This window comes from Otolemur garnettii, unplaced genomic scaffold (assembly GCF_000181295.1).
Source record: "Otolemur garnettii isolate 467f Iridium unplaced genomic scaffold, OtoGar3 scaffold00010, whole genome shotgun sequence".
Classification (NCBI taxonomy): Eukaryota; Metazoa; Chordata; class Mammalia; order Primates; family Galagidae; genus Otolemur; species Otolemur garnettii.
The window spans coordinates 8326360-8347286 of NW_003852405.1; positions in this window are offsets into that span (position 1 = coordinate 8326360).

Here is a 20927-nt window from a genome sequence, read left to right on the forward strand (position 1 = left end):
ATAGTTGGTGAATTTCTGTCTCCATCACAGTTTCACAACCACTTATAATCTTAATCTGTGAAGTTACTATTTTTGCATTTAAAAGAGAACACCAATCCTAACCATTAGACCACCAGGGATATTTTTGCAATTGAAAATGATTGCATTCTTATTATTTTTTAGCCTTATTGAGCTTTATAAATTGCTTAACATGTTTATGCTAGCAAAGAATAATTTTTAAAGAATATACTCAATTATGGCAAGTTTGTTGTGAGAAAAGTATTCTCATAGACTGCAGAAAATAGCACAACTTATTCAAAATGTTTATAGTGTTTGATGCAATAATCCCACATCTGGAAATTCCTAATATGGAAATAATCCCCAAAACAAAGAATATTGCTAGTGGTAGTAAAAAAAAAAAAAAAAAAAAAAAGTGGGAAAAAATAGGAAATGGAAATGGACAAATTGTGGTATTCATGCAAATATAAATTATAAAACCAGAAAAATTATGCTTTGATGAATTTTTAAAGATATCTTTAATTTTAAAAATAAGAGGTAAAATTGTAGAATGTAGCAGGGTTTTTCTTTTTAATGGAAATAAATGCCAAACCTTAAGTGGTAGAATGTAAAACGAAATAAAAGAAATAAATAAAAGAAATTTTGCCTTCTAAAAATTTCCAGAGAGGGCAAAAAATAGTGTGATTACATAATGAATATAAATATGTTAAAAATTCCTTATGCACAATTTATGTACTAAGAAAGCCTTTAGAGGGCAGAAGTCTTTTAAATTCCTATTTAACCTAACTTAGGGCTCAGTACAAGTGGGACATTATAAAATATCACTTAATAGTTTTTTTCCCAAGACCACTAGGATTTATTGTAATTAGGTTTTATTGTATTCCATTAGCAAAAATATATATGCCTATGAATATGTTCCCTGGAATTTAATACTCTATGCACTTGACCTGATACTACTTCCTGCACCTGAAACACTAGTGATCCCCAAACCTCGCCCTTTTGATCTTTACCATCAAGATGGCCATTATATATCTATCATTAACCAAACTAAAAGGCCTTTAGTCACTGAGCTATCTTAATCCAGGAAAAAGAAAATGTCCCTGAAACTATCAGTTTGGAATCCTCATTTTCTCCAGAGAGAAAGCAAATCTTGAATGGTAATTATACTGGTTACTCTTACCACAACAATGCTGTTAGCAGATGACCCTTCAAATCAGTCTTTATTTAGTTTACAAGTCTGTGCATGAGCAATTTAGACTAATCAGGCCTTCTTGGCTCCACCAGGCTCACTCACATGTCTGAGGTCAACTGTCTATTGGGGGGAAGACCTAGTTGTGCTTCATGGGTCTCTCACGTGGCCCCCAGAAGGCAGCCCAGACATGTTTCCTTGAGCAAGGCTGAGGTTCAAGAGCAAAAGTAACAGTTTAGGAGCCACTGCTTACATCACATCTGCAAATCACATGAACAAACTCAGAATATGAGGAAAGGGAAAGAGACTCTGCTTTGTAAGTGAGTAGAACTGCAAAGTCGCTAGGCGAAAGTCATGAAGAAAAGAAAGAGTGAAGAATTGGGGCCATTAATACAATTAATCTACAACAAAAGTGCATCTAGCTCTCTGATCTGTTTTTTTTGTTTTTGTTTTTGTTTTTTTTTTAGATGGAGCCTCAAGCTGTCCCCCTAGGTAGAGTGCCATGGCATCACGAACTCCTGGGCTCAAGCAAGTCTCCTGCCTCAGCCTCCCAAGTAGCTGGGACTACAGGCACCCGCCACAACACCTGGCCATTTTTTGGTTGCAGCCATCATTGTTGTTTGGCGGGCCCGGGCTGGGGATTCAAACCCGCCACCTTAGGTGTATGTGGCTGGCGCCTTAGCAGCTTGAGCCACAGGCGCCAAGCCTCTAATCTGTTTTTCAACAAGCTGCCTACATCAATGACACAGGAGGTCGTAATTGGCCCAGACTTGATAACATCTTTCAAAAAACCAAAGGTAGAAATGAAATCGACCAAAGGATGTTTTAACAACAAAAACAAACAGAGAAGGAAGGGTTATCAAAGTCGTCTTTGGAAAGAACCTGTCACAAATGACGATGATTATACTCATTCCATAGTGCTGGTATAAGAATCTGAGAAAATACAATAAAAACATCTTGTTAACTATTAGAGTTTGAGTTTTCAGATGGTCTAAGTACAAGCAGATTTATCACTATGTCTGCACTGGGGGCCCTAAAACTCATGCCCTACCACCCTCATCCTTCTTCCTACTGAGAATTTCCTTCTAAGGTATATGGAGTAGGTTTGTGGGTTGGCTAAAGTATATTCAGTTACAAGTAGGTATTTCCCATAATTTTGGTTTTGCCCTTGTCTATAGATTTTTTTACTTGAAAGTAAGAAAAACGTCTTTCTCTGCTTTCTATTCAGAGGTTTCAAATGTTTCTTTACTGAAATGATTTCTATATATCTATTTCACATTACAACTATTTCAATTTGCTCCCAGTTCCTCTCCTCATTTCATCATTTAGATTTTTTAATGAGGTAAATATGGTATTTGTCTCCTTCTTTAAGCCTACATAATATGTAATGAAAATTCTCCCCAAATGTGAGACTTGTGTTACCACCACTACTATTCTTGCTGCTGCTCTAACTCAGCTAAAGACCCAGTGAAGAGTACCCTTCAAGTTCTTGAGGAATCAGCCACCACTGCCTGTGGAAAAATCCCATACTTGCTTTATGTAGTGGGTTAAATAGTGACTCCCAAAAGGCTACATTCAAGTTTTAATCCTCAGAATCCATAAAGGTAACCTTCTTTGCAGAAAGGGTATTTGCAGATGCAATTAATTTAAAGTTCTTGAGATATTATTCTAAATTTAGAGTGAACCCTACATTCAAGGACAGTTGTCCTTATAAGAAAAAGAGATGATACTGAGAGATACAGGGGAGAAGGCAATGTGAAGACAGAGCCAGAGATGAGAGTTATGCTGCCACAAACCAAGGAATACCTGAAGCCACCAGAAGCTAGAGGAGACAAGGAAAAATTCTTCCTTAGCATTTTCAGAGAGAGCAATCCCCTGTGGATACCTTGATTTTGGGGACATCTGGCCAAATCTGTCCTCCTCTGGATTTGGAGGACATCTGGCCTCCAGAATGATAAAGAATAAATTTCTGTTGTTTGAAGTCACTCAGTATGTGGTAAATTGATATGATATCCTTAGAAATGGATACCCTTTACTTGAACATTATCAAGCTCTATATAAGAAAGAAGAACAGAACAATCCCTGGATTTGAGCTCTGTGTCCTTTATTGAGAAGATAAGCTCCCTACTCCATTGACTGCCCCAGTTGTATGGCTGAGTTACTTAATCATTTGTTCCACCTCTTAAGGCCAGAGACATACTGGGAGGGAGTCTAGTCCCTGCACAAAATTCCCATCATTATAACATTCATACATCATGGACTCCACTTCCTGAGCTACTCACCCACAAATGCTTGTGATGAAACTTATTCTTTATTTCCCCTCTTATATCTTATCAGGAAGGGAAAGTTGAGAGTTTCAAAAGCTTAAAAATGTAAGTAGTTGAGGATTTTTTATATCTTTATTAATGTATAAGTATGTATATGCTTGTTAAAGCTCTACACAATCAATGTAAAGTTCCTGATAGCTTTTATACTGGTGATCTACTCCTGTGTAACTAATTGCTCCAAAACTTAGTGGCTTAAATCAACAAACACTCATTACCTCATGTTATCTGTGGATCAAAAACTTTAAAGATGCTTGGCTGGGTGGGGTCTCAGTCTCAGGGTCTCTCAAAAGGTTGCAGTTCAGATTTCAGCTCTACGGCTGGGGGATCTGCTTTCCATAAAACTCACTCATGCAGCCATTAGCTGAAGCCCTCAGTTACTAACTGGATATATTCCAGAGGCCTCACTCCTCTCCATACAGATGCTCCTCATAACACAGCAGCTGACTTGCACCAATGTACATTATCTAAAAATTTTTTCTATCTAAAATAGAAAAAAAAAAAGAGGGGGAAAAGAGAGACAGAATCAGTGATGTCTTTTATAACCTAGCCTTGGAAGTGACATACCATCACTTCTACAATATTCTATTGGTTGCATAGACCAACCCTAATACAACACAGAAGGGAATACACAAAGGCTTGAATACCAGAAGGTGGGGATCACTGAGAGACCATTTTGGAAGCTACTATCCTAGTTCTTTATAAACATCATTATGAACTCTCAGATTAACTTCTTATAGCCCATGCTTAATTTTTTTTTTTTTAGACAGAGTCTCACTATGTCACCCTCAGTAGAGTACCATGGCATCACAGTTCACACCAACCTCAAATTCTTGGCTTATGTGATTCTCTTGCCTCAGCCTATCAAATAGCTGGGACTACAGGCCCCCGCCACAATATTTGACTATTTTTGGTTTCAATTGTCACTGGTGTCTAGCACATCCAGGCCAGGTTCAAACCCACCAGCCTCAGTGTATGTGGCTGGCTCCCTAATCACTGAGCTATGGGTGCCAAGCCAGCCCATGCTTAATTTTAATCAATTTCCTCATCCCAACCCTAAAAGGGTTGGGTTATTTTTTTTTTTGATTTCTTGACAATTACAAAAAAGTAAAATCACTATTATTTTTTCTACTGTCTGACATTGTACATGGAACAATAAGAGATAATAATTAGCAGAAAGAGAAAAATCTGAGTTAATTTCATAATACGACACTTCATATCAATGGACTATGTGATGATACTCTTTACAAGCTAAGTAGGCCCATCCTATAGACACTTACTCATTATCAGAATAGCTAAAATGCTATCATGAATTACATGAGATATGTCATAAGACAGACATGCACTTAAAATCATTGTCAGGCAGACTGACTTATAGGACTATACATAGACTTTAATACCTAGTTAGAGAAAGGAAGAAAGGACAGGATTAGACAGATGAATACCAGATATCTCCCATGTTCAAATGAACCAGATATCTCCAGTGTTCAAATGAATACCAGATATCTCCAATGTTCAAAACAAATAAGCCATAATTGTTGAGAGGACTCAGTAACAACCACTTGGAATTTCCTTTCTTTGGGAAGAGATTTGAGACGTCCCTCTGGCTCTAAAAGGCAAATCATATCCCTCAAAACATACACTCATAAGCCATAATTATCCAAAGTAATATGTCAGTGTGTATCAACTCTTTCTCTAAAATAGTATAATAAAGATATTCTGCACAACAATTTCAATACACATGTAATCATCATTTTACTTTGTTTCACTTCTTTTAGTAATAATTGCCTCACAAATTTAAATATAACAGAAAAAATTCCACTTGGCTTTTATAGTCAATTCCTGTTTTTTTCCCCAAATACAGAACTACAAAGTAATCAGTAGCATCTGTTTTTAGTGACTATTCTCATAATTCCTGCAGTACCTGGAAATGTATTGTAACTAAAAAAAGACCACATTAACCTTATTTTTGTTGAAATAGTACTTCTGAAAATACAACAACACCATCTGTGATTGTCACTAATCAGGAAGTCACTTGGTAAAAACATGATACAATTACATGTGGTTGATGTATTGAAAATTATAGTTAGATGTAAAACACTAATGGTTCACACTAAAAGTCTCTAGGCTATAGCCAACTGGATTGCTACAGAAACATTGGAAATCTCAGACGGTTCAAAGCAAAATAAAAAACAAGAACAAGAACTTGTCCTCACTTGTCTATTAATAAATGGTCTGGAGTCAAGGCCTCCTTAACTCTTTAACATTACCAAAGACAGTGAAAACATGCTTTTCTGCAGTAGGAGACACCAATGTAGCAATTACTGGACTCTGATATCTTAAAATTATTTTGCCATGATTGTAATATAAATCTTTTGCTTGTATAAGCAGGGAAGAGAGGATGTAATTTTTTATGACAACAGAAAACTTGATTTTTGTTTTCAGATTACACATTCAGCATGTCAACTATAAACATTTCTAGTAATAAAATAAGTGCCATTTACCATTGTACTCAGGATCATTGAGGTAGTGATTTAAATCAACTAATGATGAAGAACAAATTAGGTAAGTTAAATAAGTTGTTTAAGAGTAGCAAAAATTCTCTTAAATTTGCCTTAGATTTCTTAGCAGCTTCAGCAACATGAATTTACCTTTATAGCATTTGTAAGGGAGAAAAACTCTTCTCCTTTTTAAGCTCATTAACTGAAGCCCATGTATTAAAAGACAGATTAACAAAAGAAAAGTACACAAATATATTTAGCATAAGTTTTATAGGACATGGGGCCCTCATAAGGAAATGAAGACTCATAGAAATGGTTAAACCTATGTATCTTTATGTTATCTTTGATGAAGAGTTCATAATCATGAAGAAATAAAATAGAATAAAAAGTGTACAATCTGAGGGGAATAAACTAGGAGAAACAGCAAGACCTGTTTAGTCAGATTCTTCTCCGTCACCCTTTGTCTTCAGAGTTAAGGATGTTCCTTTCCTCTGCCTTTAATGAGAGAACCTGTCACATGAGAGTCTTATGAGCTACCTCAGGGGAGAAGGGTAGAAAAGGTCAGAAAGACCTTCCTGGTTCTGCAGTTTCTCACATTCCTTTAGCTTAAAATAGTCAATATACAAAGGGCCATATTTTGGTGTAGCCAGGACTTAACCCCATAATTTTCAATATCATTTTTATACATCATAATTTTATCATTAAAACTTGACAACTGTTCCCTGAACTTCATCTATTCTTTTCTCCTAAGAATGTATTAAGCACCTTCTATATGCCTCTATTTAGGCTAGCAGGGAAGCTCCAACAGTGAACAGATACTGTCACATTCCTCAAGAAGATTAAAGTCTAGTGAAGATAATGGATAAGGAAATGAGCATTTAAAATGCAATTTTATAAGCACTATAGGAAAAGTATAGTTTGTGGTATCCCAGAGGCACCTACCCAACCCCGAGTTCCAAATCAGGAAAAGTTTTCCAAAGAAAATTCATCCCAGAAAGAGGAGTAGAATTATTCCAAGTTTAAGCACAAAGATCTAGGGGCAAGAGACAACCTGGTATGCTAAGGAAATGTATGTTCTGTATGAACTGAAGCAGAATAAAGATGAGTTTCAAATAAATGAATGAGCAAGATAATGAAGATACAGTAAGAATAAATGATAAAAATGAAGAACTCAACCAGTTGAGGGAGTAATTCCATCCATCAAAATTAGGGAAGGAAGAGCAGAAAGGCAAATAAAGCAAATATACCTATGATACCCTATGATACACATAAGTATGGCACGTGTGTGCACACAGACACACACAAACATAAAATATGGGTTGGAACAAGTCCTGAGAAGCAGGGAAATGGGTAGAAGGTGTTGGAAAAATTAACTGAGGCTTCGCCAAAGTCATGCTAGTTGTATACACCAACCCAAAGATGGACAGGTGGGTTGATAACATCAGGAATGCAGGGAGAATGGGGACCAAAGACCCCATTCTTAGCAAGGGAAAACACCTCCAGAAAAGGGGAAAAACAAAGAAATAAGCTGAGCAAGGTGGAATAAAAACAATTTAGCTAGCACATAACAGTTGGGTGACCTGTCTGGGCAGTTTCTGCTTTTAGTAGAAGCCTGGTCTGTAAGGGCTATAGCTTACAAAAACCCCTGCTGGGTCTGTAATCACTCTGAAGAACAATGACCATAGCAAAAGCTGCCTGCAAGGCCTGGGAAAGAACATCAACCAGGCCAACCCCTGCCCAGTCGATAGTTAACAACCTTCCAGAAGCAAATGCCCATTGTGAGGATTTGTGTATGGCCAGGGCAGAGATAAAGGGAGTAGCTAAAGCCCTGAGATATGGGCAGGAGGGGTTGTAATAACCACAGATAGAAACGCCTCTGGTGGACATAGGGGAAAATTCCTCTTTTCAACCGATTCTTCACAGAAAAACTGTTGCCACCATATCCACTCCACACAGAAACTTGAGGGGTCTAACCTACCCCAAAGGATCTGTGTGTGTGTGACCACAAACAGGAGGCTGCCCCCACATAAGACTCAGGTTCCAGATTGCTCAAAGCTGCCCAGACCCTTAAAGTTAATGATTATAGATAGAATAAGAACTAACATGCTTACTCATAGAAACTCTTGATGTTCTTTTTCCTTTCCTCAGCTAAATAAGAAAATAACCTTCAATAAATGTTGGGTGAAACAAGTACTCAGGGCCACTTGCTGAAGTCCCACAAGCTAGTGGTGGACCTTTGTGCCCACTCTTTCAAACTCTATTCTGTGTGTCTTGTCCCTTTGGATTGGAAAAAATCCTGAGAAGCAGGGATTCTCACTGCTTTTACTCTGATTTTTTCCTAGCCAATTGCTGCTTTTTCCACAGGTCTTGAAGGAGACTGCCCCCAGGGCAGGACCCCAACACAGGAATATTAGGAATAACGAGTTTTTCATGCTGTAATTTAAAACTCCTGTCTGTGAATAAATCCACAATTTCCATAAAATGCATAAGGGATTTTCTGCTGAACTTTACAGGGATTAAGTCTTGTTCTCCTAAGTCAGGTCACACTTACCATGTTGACTATCAACTGTCAGTCAAGAGACTTTAATGCAAACATTCATTTCAAAACTCTCATGTACTAAAGTAGGTTTTAGAAAAGTTCAGAATATATCTCTCATAAAAAAGAATGTCACAGGTTTTATTTAATCTATTAAATAATAAGGAAGTCAATATAATGTTCAAGCTGGTTCAAAGGAAAATTTGAGAGAATTTAAAGGGTGGCAAGAAGGTGGCATAGAAGTAAACTGACTACTCTTCTCCTCATGTACACATAGAAGACCAAAACAAATACACAACTCTGAGAATACCACCAGCAATATCCCAGAAATCAAATATAATAAGACAGTTTCTGGGGCCATAGAGGAGTGAAAAAAACTTAAAGCAGATGGTTAGAGAACCAAATTTCATATTCACGGTACCCCTCTCCCTGATCTGCCCTGCACTAAGCTTGTAGAAAGTTTCCCCTGATTCACAGTTCTATGCTAGAAAAAGAAAGAGCAAAGTGGGCAACCAGCTCCTTAACCATCTTCAGCTTTCTGGCATGAGCCCACTCCCTGATGCAACCCAAAGGAATAATCAGGAATGACTCAAGGAACAGATTCTTGAGGATAGTCAGAGACAAAGTGAGGAGGTGGGGTTCCTGTCTGCAGCCCTGGAAACTCTGCTCTATAACTCGGCCAAAGAAGATGCCAGGTCAGAGTGCTATTCAGCAGCATCACTCTACATGGGATTGGTCCAGTGGTTCTCCTGAGCACAAACTCCTAACCAATCTTCTTAGTTAAGTATCACAAGAATGGAAAAAGTATCCCGTACACTCAATTTTATTAGGAAGCCAGTAGATAATGTAACATACACCCACATACGAGAAAAACTCAATTCTATTCAAGTTGGAGGGAGGGGCAATGAGGAAGCAGGGAGAGGTGATTAGTGTGCTCCCACTTAGCACAAGGTAGGGGTGTATGGCACACCTTTGGGGTGTGAAACACAGCTACAAGAGGGACTCTACCTAACAAACTTAAAAATTGTGACCTGGTTATTTATAGTATCACAATAACCAGAAATTAAAAAAGAAAAAGAAAAAGTCTGACTTAACAGCTGTGTAATGTTACATTAAAATATCCAATTGACTATCTTAATTAAAAGGATAAAATAAAATTAAGTTTATGCACAAAACATTAGTTGTATGGAAAATCTATTTACAATATTATAAATTTATTAGGTTGATAAAATTTGCTTAAGTTCATAAAAAATATTTTTAAGGCTTTTATTTAAAAGCACTTTTGTATATCAGTGTGAATGTACTTAGTAAGCTTGTGCACATAAAAATGGTTAAAATGTTAAGCTTTATGTAATGGATATTTCTGGATAATAAAAAAAACACATTTACTTGTTTTCTGGTGTCTGGCATTTTGAATATAGTTCAAAACATTTAAGGGGACTCAAAAGAACTAAATTTGTAAGTGCAGTTAATTGATGAGGAGAATTTAATCCACTAATTTACTGATTTTTAATCAAAAATAAGTTAATGGTAATAATTCTTAGTTTTTAATATTAGATTTATAAATAAATTAAAAGATTTAGATTTTGACCTAGAGCAATTAAGAAATGAGTCAGGAATAGTAAAGAGAAACTAGATCATAATAATAACGGTAAGCTTGGATTCTATCTTATGACCAACAGGGAGCTATTAAAGTGATAGGGAGTACTGAAGGAGTATCATATTTACACATTTAAAATTATCACGCTGGTTTGTTCCATGAAGAAACAACCGGAGGGAGACTAGACTGATGGCAGAAAAGTTAGCTAATTGCTTAGTGCTGTTATTCAGATGAAAGATAATGATCAGGGCCAAAGCAATGAAACAGTAATTATAGCCAATTTATACTGATCATCTTCCACACACCAGGAACTGTTATAAGCACTTTATACTTACTCATTTTTATCCTTGTATCAGAGTATGATTATTACCTTACACAGCAACAACAAAGAATAATTTTCCACTCAGTATAGTAGTTCAAAGCCATAGGGAACTTCTAAGAATATGTGATTTAACAACTGCTTTACCAACTTTTTTTGGGAAGTGGTAGATGGAAAATTAACTAGTACTAAAATACAAACAAAATAATAATCAGTTCCTTACTGCTTGGAGTTACAGCTTCAAAGGAGAATTGGTCAAATATGGAAAAGATTTTGTCCAAATAGCAAGTAGTTAGTACTGATTAGTAGTATTTTGTCCAAATAACAAGTAGTTAGTACTAAACAACCAATTATTAACCTGTAAAGAACTCAAGTTACAAAAGCACCAATATTGATTTGGAAAGAAACAAATGTATTTTTCATGATAAGATATTTAAGGGAAGAATCATTGATTTATTTATTTGTACATGTGGTGGTTGTGGTGTTTTATCTTCCAAGAAATCTTGTTTCATTAAATGACCAAACAAATGAGTGTAACTTGAAAAATGGGTAAAGTTTTACATAGGCCATGAAACCACACAGATCATATTTTCTGTCTCAATGACAACTTCAAATTACTGGCAGTAAAACAAGACCTAAATGGCTTGTCTCTTAGAAAATGTGAGATTTAAAAACCTGCATATGTAAAACTGATTTCTCAACCCTTCAGATTCTTCATCTTAGCTGAAGGAAATGTCAGGATTCCATGATATTTTTGTCTATAAATCCACTCACTAGCCAGGATTCCATGATGTTTTTGTCTATAAATCCATTCACTAGCCAACCCACCTCCAACTTTATAGCTTGCTCAGTTGAATTTAAAGCATCAAACAGGTGCCGAAGTGGTTAATTTTCTTATATAACATGGCAAGGACACCCATAGTTCACCTTCCATGGGCAACTCCACACAATGAATTTGGTAAGGAAGAGGAGAGGGTCTCTAAACAGACCTGAATCATAACATAATGAACACATGGCATTAATATGACTCCTTTTTGGTATGACTTCAAACTTTCTAAATTCTACCAGGTTTTGCCTTTGATATTCTACAAATTAGGTAGAAAGATTCAAACGCACAAGCCAAAGGCAATGTCTGATGCCTCCTGACCAGTTGAACGGCTGCTTCACAGATCAGTTCATGCATTGCAAACCATCCCAATGATGCTTTATTATGGTGTGGTCGTTTTCACCCATTCCTACAGTAGTGGCTGCATCAATTGACTAATTCTTTCTCTTCTCTTATTTGAGATTCCCTAAAATAGTCTTACCAGACATTCCTGGAAATGAATTACCAAATGTGTTATATATCCCAAGTGATCATAATTTTAGAATATCACATTTCAACATGTCCTCTTTAACAGTAAGAAGCATCTTTGGGGAAAAGAGATTATGAGTGTGGTTGTAAAGTGTAATCATAATGCCTGTCCATGTTTTTGCCTTCTTAGGTAACTTCCCTTGGATTATCAGTCAGCCAAATCTGACAGTAGAAGGTAAATCAGTTGGGATTAACAACAAAGCCTCATGATATTCCAACACACCAAAAATGAAGCAATAGTCATTACAATTTCCCATCTGCTTTAAAGAGACTATAATAATGAAAGTCTAGATCTTGAGAAGTTCATTCAAATCACTAGCTCTTCTTTTATCTTTAACAATATGTATATATTGAGCTATAATAATTGCCCATGAAATCATTTTGAAGTTAATAAAATATCTAGTATGCAGTAGACATTATTATCACTTTCAGTACCAGGATTCTCAAGTAAATGTCTGTGGCAAACCAGTAAAAAACTTGCACACCAAATAGGAAGGACATTTTGATAAACAATAGGAAACAAAAGAAAATTGTCTCATGCATTTCCATTAAAGAATGAGTCATCTCCATTTTCACAAAGTCTTCAGAACCATCGATGATTAAAAAAGAAGTGATTTCGGTGAACTGATTACAGCTGTGAATAAAATGCCATTATTTTTGCAAATAAATGAATAAAATGCCATTATTTATACTTGCAAAATTTGGACATAAAGGTTGTTGCAGCTACATTTATCGTCACATCATTCTTTAATTAGAAGAGATTACAAGATACATTATATATATGGTGTCTAGCAATACAGACATAAGTAGCCAAATGATGTGCATAATTTTGCAAAACATACCCTTTTTCTAAGTACCTATTAAAACTCCCAAGTGATCCTTAATATTCACCAAATTTCCTACACATCACTACAAACTGTTGCTAAATGTCCAGTATATTTCCTTCAAATTCTCAGTGAACTAGAGCCTATGTATACTGATAATAGCATGCTAATTTAGACACATTGATGCTGTTTTCTCTGCTTTAGACGCTTATGTTCATTCCATCATCGTTTACAACTCAGTGTTTTATGCGTAATAAATATTCCATAATTGCTTCTCAGAAAATAGCCATGGTAAAGACAAATAAATGCAATTCTTTAATCAAACAATGGATGATTTCAATTTAAAGAGTATGATACTATTGAAACATCCACATTAAACATGAGCTTTGATTTGGAGAGGCTTTCAAGTTGTTAGTTAAACATCATAAGGTTTCATCATTTGCATATCTATTTCCAAGTAGATTTTCCCTTCATTTTTTGTCTGCAAATATTTTGAACTCATTTGACCACATAAAGACCCTTCAATTTCTCATATTTGTCCAGCTACTTCAAACACACACATAAAAATAAAATTTTATTACCTAAGTCATAATGCTATAAAACTCCTGTCAGAATAACCTTCAGTGACTTCACAGATGTGAAAACATTAATGAATTGCAAATATCAAAATCTGTGTTGCTCATTTGAACACATAAAGAATGAGAGTGTGTCCCATGATGAATCACCCAGAAATGTGCACCAGAGCCATTAAGGAAGCAGGGGAGGCAGCTGGGTTTTCGACAGCAGAAGTGACAACATCTGGATCATCTGTATAGGCAGGCTGCACTGAGGTGCTCTGATTCTCCTCTGCAATGCTACTAAAGTGACTTATCTTTATTGTGTGAGAAGTGCCATAGTTTATTTCTACAAAGATTGCAAAAGGACTAGCAATGATTTGTGTTTACCAGCACATTAAAAGAATGTGTTTTCTTTTTTTATATACAAGCCTTTATAAAGTCTCAACAATAAAGCTTTCCACCAAAATAGCAGTAGCTTCAACAAAACCAGTTCTTTCACACATAAGCAAGCAAAGGCTGGTATGGTGGCTTCATTATTATCTGAAAGTTGGACTGCTTTCAACTCTACCTCATTATTTCTTTATACTTGGTTCAACATAGTGTTCTAATCAACATATCTGACCTTTAAAATGTCAGGAGCAAGTAGGGTAAAGTAGATAAATACCTACTACCTACCTTAAGAAAATTTCCCAGAAGCTGCCACACACTTATACTTATACCCCTTTGGCTATACCTTAAGCATATGACTGTGAATAATTGCAAAACCCATCTTTATTTCACTCAACCATGTGTTCTCAGTAAAACTTGGGAGTTCTGTAAAGAGAAAATAGATATTAGAGCAGGCAACACTAATCTGTGCCACAGCAGCTAAAATGCCTATCATTTGAGCAGATTATAAGATTAAAAAATATTTTTTGAAAATTGGAGATCATTAGAATACAAATCTAGAAAGAAAGGTGTATGGATTTGTTCCTGACCCATAATTTAATGCAACCTGAATCTACAAAGCCCTTTTATAGCATTTTTGAGGTCCTTGCACATTAGAAATTGTTTACAATGCTGAAAGATTCATAGTCCTAGTCTCTAATCAATCACAAGTAGCCAGAATCCCTTGTGGGAATTATATTGCCCAGATATTCTTCTATTTGGTCAAAGAATTGTTTTTATGTCAGAATGTCTTTAGTCACTCACGTTGAGATTTATCATCCAGCAGGTTCCAAGGGAGTAGAACAGTTGAGATGCGTGATAAATGGAGTCCTGGAAGAAGAGATTTAGAGGTAGGAAGTGACAATAGTGGACACTCTGCCACCCACTCACTTACCCATCCTAACTCTCCATCATCCAAGTTCAGCCCAATTAGTCATCATACACCAGAATATAAGCCAGCCTAGTGCAATGCCAACTTTAACCACTAATCAACCAGTGCAGAGAAACAAATGGCTCTATTCTGCAGAACATGACAGTTTCAATAATACAGTAAGATCAAATGAGGAGTACAGTTTAATCCTTGAGGTATTTGGCAGAAAGAATAATAAAATATCTTGGCAATCACTTGTGTCATGTTTTGTAATGTTCACAGACTATAAACTTCTTTCTTTCTCTTTTAAAGTGAAAGTTATTTTTCAAAAGAGGACAGGTTTTTCATCTTGATCTTCAATATAAAAAGTTGGCAGAGATTTTTATCCACTGCAGGGTTATCTGTTTTTCAATTTGTTTGCTTGTATTTACTTTTGCTTTGTTAATATGGCAATACAATTGAGATAGGGATGTTTTTATTTCCTTCACTATCAATCTTTGATAGTAATTCTAGCATAATTACCCTACAGGTGATCACAATGGTTGCCTATCTTATGTCTGCTCTTCTACATATGATACTCAGCATCACAACCTAATAACAAAAACTAGCAAAAACTTTCTAGTGAGCACACATTCTACTCCAGCTATTTTCAAAAGAAAAGTCAACTTTTCTTAATAGACTGTGATAGCCAGCCTCTAAGATGGACCCCAGTGATCTCTACTTCCTGTATTTATTCCCATATCTGTTTCCTTTCATATTGAAACAGAGCTAGTCTATGTGATCACTGAAGCATAGCAGAAGTGCCAGTGTAGGACAATCAACGATAGGCTGTAAATGGTATTGCAACTTTATTTTTTTGGATTGTTCACGTTGGTGGAAACCAGCCATCATACCATAAGGACATTCAACCATTGCTGTGCCTATTGACAGGTGCACAGGAAAAGGACTGAGGCTTTCCCTCAACAATCAGCTCTAATTTTCCAGCCATAGGAGTTAGCTACTTAGGATGGGGGGTCCTCTAGCCTCAGCTAAGCCTTCAAATCATTAAAGTTCCAACTAAGCCACAACTGGTATGGGACCTTACCCAGAGTCATAGCTCAGTGTGTACAGTGAGTAGGTGGTGAGTTGGATAAAGCTTATGATCAAGAGCAGTAGAAGTCTGATGAAATAGGCAAGTGATTGCAACTGGCTGGAATTGGCTGGCTCCCCATGGAAGTACAGGATGAGAGGAAGCCTATCTGGAGTTTTAAGTTGTTGAGGGAAGCTGCACATAGAGTGTAAAGCTTGGAAGGGTGGGCAAACTCAAACAATATACAGCAACCAGATTTGAATGCCAGATAGAGTGTATTTGCCATAGGATTTGTGGCTGCCAAGGCATCCATATTGAGAAGGTCTGGTGGCTGAGGGGCTGCCACTGTGGAAAGGTCATGAGAAGATCTTAGCAGGGGCCTAAAGCACAGCTGTCTTAATTCCACCTTCTGGGACCAGAATTCCACTCTTGGGACAGGCTGAGAGACTCTCACATTCTCTAAGAACTGGAGTCAGGGGGCACTGTGAGACCTTCCCCTGAAGGATTCTTGTGAGCTTTAAGATCTGAACCTGGCAGAGTCTAAATGCTGAAGAAACAATTAGGCAATCACTGAAGGTAACTAAGTTAGAAATAAGAACCATAGAGGTTTCTGGCTATGCTCTGTGTCTCTTAAAACAAACCACAGCACCACCTGGTATCCTGGAGACATATTGAAACATATTGTCATCAAGAGCAAGGACTTCTATTTATTTGGTCACAAGAAAGGGTTTGGCTTTGCTCAGGCTGAGGCCACTTCAAGATCTAAGCTTTGAGCCAAGGTAATTAAAAGCAAAGGAGACAGTGAGAAAGAAAAAGGAGAACAAGGAGGTGATCAAGAAAGAACACATAAGGAGGAACCAACATAAAAATTTGGGCAAAATAAAAAGCCAACACAGAGGAATTCCCCCTGTGGGACCATGAGGCAGCTACTGCAGAAAACTCCACTTATAAAGAATTAATGGACTTGACAGAAAGGGAATTAAAAATGTAAATGATAAAGACAATAAAAGGAATGGACAAGAAAATGGAAAGACAGAACCAAATTGGGCAAAAGATATATAGAATTCAGAAAGGATAAGGCAGAGCTTAAGGAAATGAAGGAGGGATGGAAAACAGTATTTCAAGCTTCAAATGAAAATCAGAAGAAAGGTGGGGTTGTAATCTTATTTTCAGATACAAGCAGATTGAAGCAGCTAAGTTTAAGAAAGACAAAGATGGACACTTTATACTGGTCAAAAGAACAATACAACAAGAAGACATTTTTAATTTTAAATATTTATGCACCCAACTTAAATGCTTCTAGATTTAAGAAACAGACCTTCACGGATCTGAGTAATATGATATTCCCATAACACCATAAGAATTGGGGACTTTAACACCTCTTTGACAGAACTGGGCAGATCCTCTATACAGAAACTAAACAAAGATACAAAGGACTTAAATGTGACCCTAGGAAAAATGAGATGAATAAACACATACAGAACACACCACCCCAAAGCTAGAGTTATACATTTTTCTCATCAGCCTATGATATGTACTCCAAAATCGACCACATCCTAGAATACAAATCAAACCTCACCAAATTAAAAGCATAGAAGTTATACCTTGTATCTTCTCAGACCACAAGGCAATAAAGGTAGAACTCAACTCCAAAAAAAAAAAAAAAAAAAGTTCATCTCCACACAAAGACTTGGAAATTAAACAACCCTATACTGAATGATAGTTGGGTTTAAGAAGAGATAAAAGAAAATGGTTAAATTTCTCACACATAACAACAATGAAGACACAAGTTACCAAAACCTGTGGGATACAGCAAAAGCAGTCTTCAGAGGAAAATTTATCCCATTAAATGCCTACATCCAAAGAACAGAAAGAAAGCATATCAACAAACTCATGAGCATCTTATGGAATTGGGAAAAAGAAGAAAAATCTAATCCCAAACCCAGCAGAAGAAAAGAAATAACAAAAATTAAATCAGAGAATTATGAAACTGAAAACAGAAGAATCATTTAGAAAATTAATGAAACAAAAAGTTGGTTTTTCAAAAAAAAATAAAATTGATAAAGCTTTGGCCAGATTAACTTGAAACAGAAAAGTAAAATCTCTAATAACCTCAATCAGAAACATTAAAGGGGAAATAACAGATGCCACAGAGATACAAGAGACCATCTCTGAGTACTACAAGAAACTCTATGCCCAGAAATTTGGCAATGTGGAGGAAATGGATCAATACACGGGATCACACCCTCTCCCTAGACTTAATCAAAAAGAAATAGATCATTGAACAGAATAATTTCAAGAACTGAGATCAAAGAAACAATAAAAAAATCTCTCAACTAAAAAATGCCTCAAAAAAATGAAATACCTAAGAACATACATAACAAAAGAGGTGATAGATCTCTGCAAAGAAAATTATGAAACCCTAAGAAAAGAAATAGCAGAGGATATTAACAAATGGAAGAACATACCATGCTCATGGCTGGGAAGAATCAACATTGTAAAAATGCCTATACTTCACAAAGCAATCTACAGGTACAATGCAATCCCATTAAAATGTCATCATCGTACTTTCAAGATTTGGAAAAAATAATCGTTCACTTTGTATGAAACCAGAAGAAACCCCATATAGCCAAGGCAATTCTTAGTGATAAAAACAAATCTGGGGTAACACCCTGCCAGACTTTCAGCTATACTATGTGACCATAGTGATCAAAACAGCATGTGTTGGCACAAGAATAAAGACATTGACATTGCAACTAAAAAGAAAACCATGAGATGAAACTAACATCTTATAGCTACCTGATCTCTGATAAATCAAACAAGAATATACACTCGAGAAAAGAATCCCTATTTACTAAATGGTGTTGGGAGAACTGGGTAACCACATGTACAAGACAGAAACTGGGACCCCACATTTCACCACTTACAAAAATTGATTCAAGATGGATAAATGATTTAAATCTAAGGAATGAAGCAACAAAAATCCTCAAAGAAAGTGTGAGGAAAACACTTGAAGATATCAGCCTGGGGAAAGATTTTATCAAGAAGAATTCTGTGGCAATTGCAACAACAACAAAAATAAACAAATGGGACATAATTAAACTGAAAAGTTCCACAGTTAAGGAAACAACCAAAGCAAACAGACAACCTTCAGAATGGGAAAAGATATTTGCATATTATGAATCAGACAAAAGCTTGATGACCAGGATCTATAGAGAATTCAAATTAATCAACAAAAAAAGACCAAACAATCCCATATATCATTGGGCCAGAGACATGAATAGAAACTTCTCTTATAAAGACAGACAAATGGATAACAAACATATGAAAAAAAGTTCATTGTCCTTGATCATCAGAGAATTGGAATTCAAAACTACCCTGAGGTATAACCTAACCCCAGTGAGAATGGCCCACATCACAAAGTCTTAAAGCTGCGGATGCTGGCATGGATATGGAAAGAAGGGAACACTTTTATACTGCTGATGGAACGAAAACTAATATAAGCATTTTAGAGGGAAGTTTGAAGAATCCTCAAAGAACTCAAAATAGACCTCCCATTTGATCCTGAAGTCCCATTACTAGGCACCTTCCCAGAAGAAAAAAAAATCCTGTTATCCTTAGGACATTTGCACTAGACTGTTTATTGCAGCTCAATTTACAATTGCCAAAATGTGAAAACAGTCTAAATGCCCACCAATCCAGAAATGGATTAACAAACTGTGGTACATGTATACCATGGAATATTATTCAACCACTAAAAAAGATGGAGATTTTACATCTTTTGTATTAACCTGGAGGGAGGTGGTACACATTCTTCTTAGTAAAACATCACTAGAATGGAGAAGCAAGAATCCAATGTACTCTATTCTAACATGAAAGCAGTAGATGAGCTAATACAAGTGGCTGGGGGTAGAGGAATAAGCAAGTGGCAGTGTATGGCACAACTCTTGGAGGCAGGACCCAATTATAAGATGGAATTGATCTATCAAATGCAATCAGTGTAACCTAATTCTTTGTACCCTCAATTAATCCCAAACAATAAAAAAAAAAAAAGAAAATAGTCATTTTGGTCCGATGACAAAAGCAGACAATATAAAATTTGTGGAGATGTAGCCTCCCCAACTGACTTTAACATTATCAATCTGGAAAAAAATAAAATAAAAATTTTCTTAAAAGCCTCTCATTTGTTTGCAGGTCTTCACATATCTGCCATACTGTAGACACCTAGTTTGAAGGAAAACTAACCAATCTCAGCCATAGATGGATCCATACCCTTAATTGTTGCTCACTACTGCCACCTCCTGGAAAGCTAACCCTTTGTAAATATGGGTTTACAATACTTTTCAACCCTTTGTAAATATGGGTTTAAAATACTTTTCAAAGTATCTGTCAGTTCTCATCTAAGGACAATGAGGAAAATGTTCAGTTTACTTGCTGGTTTATTTATGCAGTGAGCACTTAGCCCTACATATAGTAAACCATGCAATTACAATATGTCTTGGCTAATAATTGAGGCAAAAGAATTGCATCTCTATTCATAGCTTCTCTCAAAATCTAATCCTCTTTCTAGAACCAGCTGTGTGACTTAGAACGAACCACTTGAGTTTCACAAACCACAATTTTAAATAAATATAATAGGATTGATCTACTGATATAAAACCAGCAGAAAAACAAAGAAAATTATTTTCAATTGTAAACTATCCCAGAAAAAATGAATTCAGTGGGGCAGTTTAAGGGACATATAAATACACACACAACCCCCCCTTCATGATACATAGCATTCTGAAAGTTAAAAAACTCAACTAACAAAATTTTTAGTGCTTTATAACTTCAATGTCATATTCCCTTTGTAATTTTGAACAAATACTATGACTCCTTTTCTTGTCAAATGCATATCTAAATCAGAATACTTGTCTGCCATAACTCCCTTTATTTATAAAATATTTACCTGCATTGCAGATTACATTTATAATTTACCTATGTTTGCTATTATTTTCCTGATTTTCAAAATATTTACTTGCATTGCTTCTCAATGTATGTTGTAAATTTTTTACTTTGTAAATACAGAAGCTCTTTATATAGATTTTGGAACAATTTCTAGTAAGTAGCAGACAAGGGAGTATATTCCTGGGTTGTATTCACATATAAAAGAGAATATGTTAAGTAATATATTCAAAGCAGACATGAACAGTCACCTGGCTTCTAAGTGGTCGCTGACCTCTTTTTTTTCTTTCTGCATTCAGATCCTGAGTAAGTGTTAAAAACATTTCAAAAATGTCTTAGTCTATGGCCTTGTTTCCACAAGTGTAAATATTGGGAACTCTCTATCAAACATGTGCAGCCATTATCCTGTCAACAAA